General features: G+C 40.5%; 1 long non-coding RNA gene across 2 annotated transcripts; it reads right to left on the reverse strand.

Annotated features, from left to right (window-relative positions):
• Nucleotides 1-5,115: 5,115 nt before the first annotated feature.
• Nucleotides 5,116-6,767, reverse strand: LOC136474722 (uncharacterized). 2 transcript variants are annotated; one of them, XR_010763005.1, is made up of 5 exons: nt 6,605-6,767; nt 6,052-6,191; nt 5,607-5,812; nt 5,442-5,509; nt 5,116-5,329 (listed from the first exon to the last, which is right to left on the reverse strand). It is a non-coding gene; the product is annotated as an uncharacterized lncRNA (long non-coding RNA). The 2 variants fall into 2 exon arrangements; XR_010763004.1 differs by having other exon boundaries at nt 5,607-6,191.

The raw sequence follows: 6,767 nt of genomic DNA on the forward strand, positions 1-6,767 counted from the left end.
AGTATCACGCCGAGATCTAAACGCCGCCGCCTTGCTTCCTGGTGACTTGCTACCTGCGGCAAAACAGGCCACGTTTTCAAATATCTAATCGGCAAAGAGATACATACTGGACATGTCTCTCGATTTCCCGTTAGTTTCTTCTCTCTGGACGCTTCCTTCCGGTATATACCCAAATTTGTTGAGTTATTCTCGTCTAAAAAAAATTTGTTGAGTTATTCCATGCAAGCTAACTAACTTGCTAAAAGAAATATTGTGCACATTTTTAAAATACTTTTAGAAGATTAAAATAAGTTAAATATTTGATCTATCAAGACTGTAGTGCTTAGCAATGCAAGAAAAAAATCTATCAAGACCGTATTTTAATTTAGGCATTTTTTGCTGTGGGACATCGTGAAAACAACAAATTGGCTGCAACACACCGCCAACACTTGCTTTTGCTGAGTAGCATTATGAAATCGCGAATGTTTGCCAGTGGACACCGCCTCCATTAAAATAAGAAAAACAGCAATCGGGAGAGAGAAACATTCCAAAATGACCAGCGTTGCCCCTTGGTCGAACCAAACCCTGTTGGTCGAGCCGGGCCACTACTTGGTCAATCTAGACCCTGTGCTCTATCCAACCCTAGCCGACGGCGTCTCCAGTCTCCCGCAGCGCCGGCGTCTCCAGTCTCCCGCAGCGCCGCCGTCTCTAGCCACAAGGACTGACTTCAGTAGTGCCTCTGAACCTTGGAGATGAATCACTGCAGTCTCCAACAAATCTTGGCAGCCATCAAATCCTTGGCAGGCCTTCTCCTTGTCATTGCCTTCCCTCATCACCTCGAGCGCCATGGCACCCTGAACTCGAACCTGACTACAAGCGCGAGGAAGAACGCCTTTGGCGACCAAGTAATTGACATACTGTTCCTCAAAGTAGTACACTCCACACGCAAAGTCGGTCTGGCAAACAAGAGATGAAAAATCAAAAAAATGCGCATCTCCTCAAAACCAGATCAGAAGTCAACGACCACTACATGCTCAAACAGTGGACACTTGTAAAACCTCTTCCCCTTGCTGCCAGGCTTCTGCGACACGCGCCCAATGAAAATAGTTCCGCACTTGTGGCAAGGAACCAAGGGCAAGAATCCAGCTTGGTCTCTGTAGGGGTCGTGCGACGGCGAAGCTGGGTGCGGCACGCCGAACGGTGTGGAATGCGAGCTCGATGCCATGGCTCGAAGCTAGGGTTCGTCGAGATGGGGAATGAGGATGGGGAGAGAGACTGACGAGAACGAGAACGGGGGAAGGAAGAAGACGACCGGGGCCGAGTCGAGCTGGTCCAACCGGACCACCTAAATGAAAGGACTCAGGACGGCAGGGGTAAAAACGTCTCTTTACTATGCTTTCTCTCTCCCGATTGCTGTTTTTCTTTATTTTAATGGAGGCGGTGTCCACTGGCAAACATTCGCGATTTCATAATGGTACTCAGCAAAAGCAAGTGTTAGCGGTGTGTTGCAGCCAATTTGTTGTTTTCGCGATGCCCCACGGCAAAAATTGCCTTTAATTTAATATACAAGGTTAAATAGTTATGTAGCATGTTTATTTCCGTTGCAACGCACGGCCACATTTGCTAGTCATATTTCTATATCTATTTTTGTTTTAACTCATATGAGCACGACTCGTGAGTCCAAGTCACATATGAGATACGCAGAGTGCGACTTAATAATGTTGTTCTTTGCACAAATGGTATTGTTCTAAATCTTCTTTGCACAACAGCGCCATCTAACTAGGCTGCAAAGTCTTGTTCTGAAAAGTTCTTCTATTTTGCTCTTTCCAAACGTTCCACCAAAAGTAGATCATAATACTATCGAACGCCCTTCTTTGGTCTTTATCAAACCTTAACCAACACTTTGCGCTAGTAACTGTGAAGAGATCCCGCCATTGCCACCGTACCAATCAACGATAATCCAAGCCATTGTTTTAGGATGGACCAAACTTGCTTTGCGAAAATGCAGTCCTTACAAAGGTGTGTTGGTGTTTCTGGCTACCTCCACATTTCCAAACCAAATCGTGTGCAATCCCTAGTACAACAAACGAAACAAACTAACCTATCCAAATCCATCATTTAACAACTACCTAGGTCCATGCAACCCGTAGTTTACGTCCAATCCACGGAAAGAGTATATCCTAAACCTAATTCATGCGAATGAGAAGATGGAGAGAGAGAGAAAAGAAAACTGAGCCGGGCCGGCCAACCCTAAGTCAGCTTGTCGCGCCAGCCCGCATGGCACGACAGCTCTATCACGCCAAAGTCGGTGGCGCGACAGGGTAGGCCCTAGCATGCGTCGCGCAGGATCCAGTCAGCGGTCTTCGCCACGGGGCGCGACAGTGTGGGGCTGTCGCGCCAGTCGTGTGGGCGCGATCAAAGAGGCTACATTTGATTAATCTTTTTTGTAGCTATTATTATTAAAATATTGATTAAAGAAGGATTAAAAAATCAGTTTATTGTGGGTAGCACTTCGTTTGGGAACGCAGGCAGCCGCTCGGTGCTCAGAATGGAAGCATTTCCGGCATCGGGGAGGAGAGTTAGAAGTTTGAAAAGTAAAAAAGTTGGGGCGGAAAATACTCTCGTTGTCTAGTTACTTAAGAGGAGGTAGACAAAACAATGGATAAAGAGAGATTTTACATCTTTATTAACAAATAAATAAGTGTAGATATCTCAGAATCGAATATACATTGTACCGGTGTCCTTGTTCTCATCGAGAGAACTACTCGAATCATTGTCCTATTTGTTTGGGCTGATTTGGCTTATAAGCCATGGCTGAAAGTATTGTTGGCTGGTTTGGTGTGAGAGAAAAATAATGTTCGTTGGCTGATAAGCCATGGCTTATAAACCAGATACGAGCAAGCGAACATGCTGCATATATCTAACTTATTTTAATCTTCAAGAAATGTTTAAAAATGTGCGCAACATTTCTTTTGACAAGTTAGGGAGCGTTCGGCTGGTGCAAAATTCCTCTGGAATTCACTGTAGCTAGCTGAAAAACACTGTTTACGCTCTCACAAATTTCTCCAGATTTATCCATATTCCTCCAAGCGAACAGGGTGTTAGTGTGAATGGAGTACTCAAAAAATTTGGGTATGTACCTTAACGAAACGTCCATAGAGAAGCAGCTAATGAGAAATCAAGAGATCACTCACGTCCAGTACGTATCTCCTGGCCGATTAGGTATAGTATATTATTTGAATACATGACCTGTTTTGCCTGCTCGCTGTATAAACGGCGCAGATCGCCGAACTCTTCGCCCGCAAGTAGCACGTCACCAGGAAGCAAATTGGTGTTTAGATCTCGGCATGATACTACTTAACGCCGATGTACGAAGGATGGCGTTGGATGACAGTACGCCGAGCTCCGGTGGTGACACGCCACATTGGCGTTGACGTGGCAGGTTTTGGCGTAAGTCGAAGATTTCGGCGTTTTATTATTTAACGCTAAGCTTTTGGTCTATTTTTGGAAAAAGTTTTGAGAGGAGTCTATTTTAAGAAATTGTTTTTTGAAAGGGCTAAAATGCAAAATTTTCACACCTCCGACGGCATTTTGACAGGGAATTGAAAAGGGATGAGAGCGGTGAACTAGTGAAGTGAACGACAAGCCATGGCATGTTGCCGTTCATCTTTTGTCTCTCTAATCTCGCTTTACTGATCATGTTCGGGATTGAGACGTCACAAAGCTGCCTCAGCACGTGCCCTTGCTGACTGCAGATCAGGAGATTTTCTCTGCAAAATGAGCAGCAAGCAAACAAACTACAGCGACCAGCCATGTAGGACCGTAGGAGCCGTAGCGAAGCAGATGGGTGTTTTAATTCATTCCTAAAGTTTACAGACGTGTTACATCGAGCGTTATATAAGTATGTCATATCGAATGTTTGGATAATAATAATAAAATAAATGATAGAAGTTCTTTCGTGAGACGAATTTATTAAGTCTAATTAATCCGTTATTAGCATATCTTTACTGCAGCACCACATTTTTAAATTATAGACTAATTAGATTTAAAAAATTCATCTCACAAATTAGTCTCATTCTATTAACACTACAAAAGGACACCCCCTTTAGCAATGCATATATGCGTTTCTACAAGCCTGAATAAGTATTGGTAGGATCTATACCAATGCATCCGACATACGTTGCTTAAAGTGACGTTGCAAGGATTAATTGCAACACACACACACACACACATATATATATATATATATATATAGAACTATTATCCTATAGCTGGCTGCAGAATAACTTATTCTGTAGCCACTTTGAGTTACGATAATTACTATGTTAATTTACGAGATTTACAGCAACTCCTTACTAAGTGGTTTACTATAACGTTACGGTAAATATTCCCATGTGTTATAGTAACCCAACTATCGTAAATATGTATTGACATTATGGTAAATTAGTATATAAAATTATGGTAAATAGAGGTGGCTACAGAATAACTTATTTTGTAGCCGGCTGCTGAATAGCCTCTCCCATATATATATATATATATATATATATATATATATATATATATATATATATATATATATATATATATATATATATATAGAGCTACTATCCTGTAGCTGGCTACAGAATAACTTATTCTGTAGCCACTTTGAGTTATGATAATTACTATGTTAATTTACGAGATTATAGTAACTCCTTACTAAGTGGTTTAATATATATATTCTTTTGATAAGAGGGTATGTAAGCGTTGCTAGCACTAACAATGAATATGTAACAACATATATACGTGTTGCCAGCGGCGGATATAGGAAATATTTCAGGAGGGCTGAACAACACTGCTGTTCGATCTTAAGTCTCAGCCCCCTACACTATAGAACTTTGTCTAAAAATTCATGGGTGCTCCACAGGGGTTCCACTGCTCCGGTATGGGTAGTGGGCTCGAGCCCCCCCCCCCCCCCCTCGGCCCCACCGTTAGATCCGCCCCTGCGTGTTGCTAGTAGAATATGCTGCATGGTTTTAGAATTTGTCATTAAAATCATATATATGTTATTTTTATAGTATAAATAGCTTGATAAATTAATTGGATATCTTACACCCAGCAACCAGAAACATTAAAAAATATCTTTGGAACTCAAGATAATATTAATTAACTAAAATTATGTAAATGATTTTATAGGTACAAGAAAACGGTCAACTCTATAATTGTATATAATGATTCACTAATTACAAAGTTCCGTACTGAAAATAAATGTACACAAGTGCTAACATCACTCCTAAACAACTAATCTTGAGGGAAAATGTTGTTCTCGATCCTTCAATCATTTGAACATCCAAAATATCATATATTCGTCCTGCATGAAAATATAGAGTGCTTCGCTAAGAACATGTTTAGGAAAATATGCGATTTTCCCATGAATTTAAAAATCTTGGTGAAGGAAAATAACTGAGCCAATGTATATATACCTGTTCCTGGCAGCTCTTCTAGAATTAAGGTTTCATTAATACCCTTTGTCTATAGTGACACAACAACCCTGACATAAAAGAAGCGGAGCTAAATTAGAACCAATAAAGCCACGCAAAAATAAATTGAAACCGGTGGATGTGCTAGATCTGTTTTTTTGTACGTACTTGAACAAGGCTATCCATCTCCTATACATGGGATTTACTTGTCATCATAAACAAGTCAGAAAACTTTTAGATAGGCAGAGAACTAGTGTACATATTTGAAGAAGGTATACCTTTACCTTCCTAGATCTATTCTTCAGTCACCTCCACATAGCTCATAGTTGTATATCACAGAATCACAATACAAAATCTATAAGATGTATCTTTGTCTGCACAAGTTCAAAAAAGATAACATCATCCGTTAGTAAGAATAACTGAATTATTACCAAATACTCTTTAATTTCAAAACTGAAGAACTAATCCATTGAGGAGTCAGAACAAGCTAGAAACACCATATCCATCAAAATTACAGTGATGTACAAAAATATCGACTTGGGATATCAATCAGCGGTTGTTAATACTTAACAAAAAATGGTATAGCAGAAACAAGAAGACTAGTATACTTAACAAAAAATGGTACATCGGAAACCTTTTCTTCCATTGTCCACACCTTCATGTGGTAATCATATGATTCCTGAGCTATTCACCCTGCCTATATTGGATTTTCCATAAGTGCACCATTCAGTTTGTTGCCTAAAAACAAGAAGACTGGGACCAAAAATATTGAGTGAGTTCAGATATACGAAAGACAAGTAAAATTCTTCTGACTGATTTTTTCTCTCAGATTCCCTAATAACATGACTTGTTTGATAATCTTCAGGGTATCACACATTCATACAATCATATCACAAAAAATAGTGAAACTTTTTTTTAACTCTGGGAAGCATTCTATCGAAAACATAGTGGACAGATTGTTGTGCTGATAAAAGAAGAATCAGAATGGGGAGGATTGGACAGATTATTATGCTGATAAACAAAAAAGAATCAGAAAAGGGGAGATTGGACGTGACCTTGTAGATCAGGGGAACAACGTCAGAAATTGTCGCATCACAACATGATGTATTAAAAAAATATTGAACCAATAATCTTCGAATAAACTGAGAGGAAGGGAGAGATCATACCTGATGCTCGAACTCACAAGGAGATGCAGGCTCGGTCTAGGTTGGATCAGACGACAGAGGCTGTGATATCCTCCATCAGATCCCATCGTCTCCTTGTGCATACTCACCGCCACCGGATCTGAAGAACGTGGTTGAGGGAAGGAAGTTGCCCACTGGAGGAAGA

The sequence above is a fragment of the Miscanthus floridulus genome, chromosome 8 (genome assembly GCF_019320115.1).
Source record: "Miscanthus floridulus cultivar M001 chromosome 8, ASM1932011v1, whole genome shotgun sequence".
NCBI lineage: Eukaryota > Viridiplantae > Streptophyta > Magnoliopsida > Poales > Poaceae > Miscanthus > Miscanthus floridulus.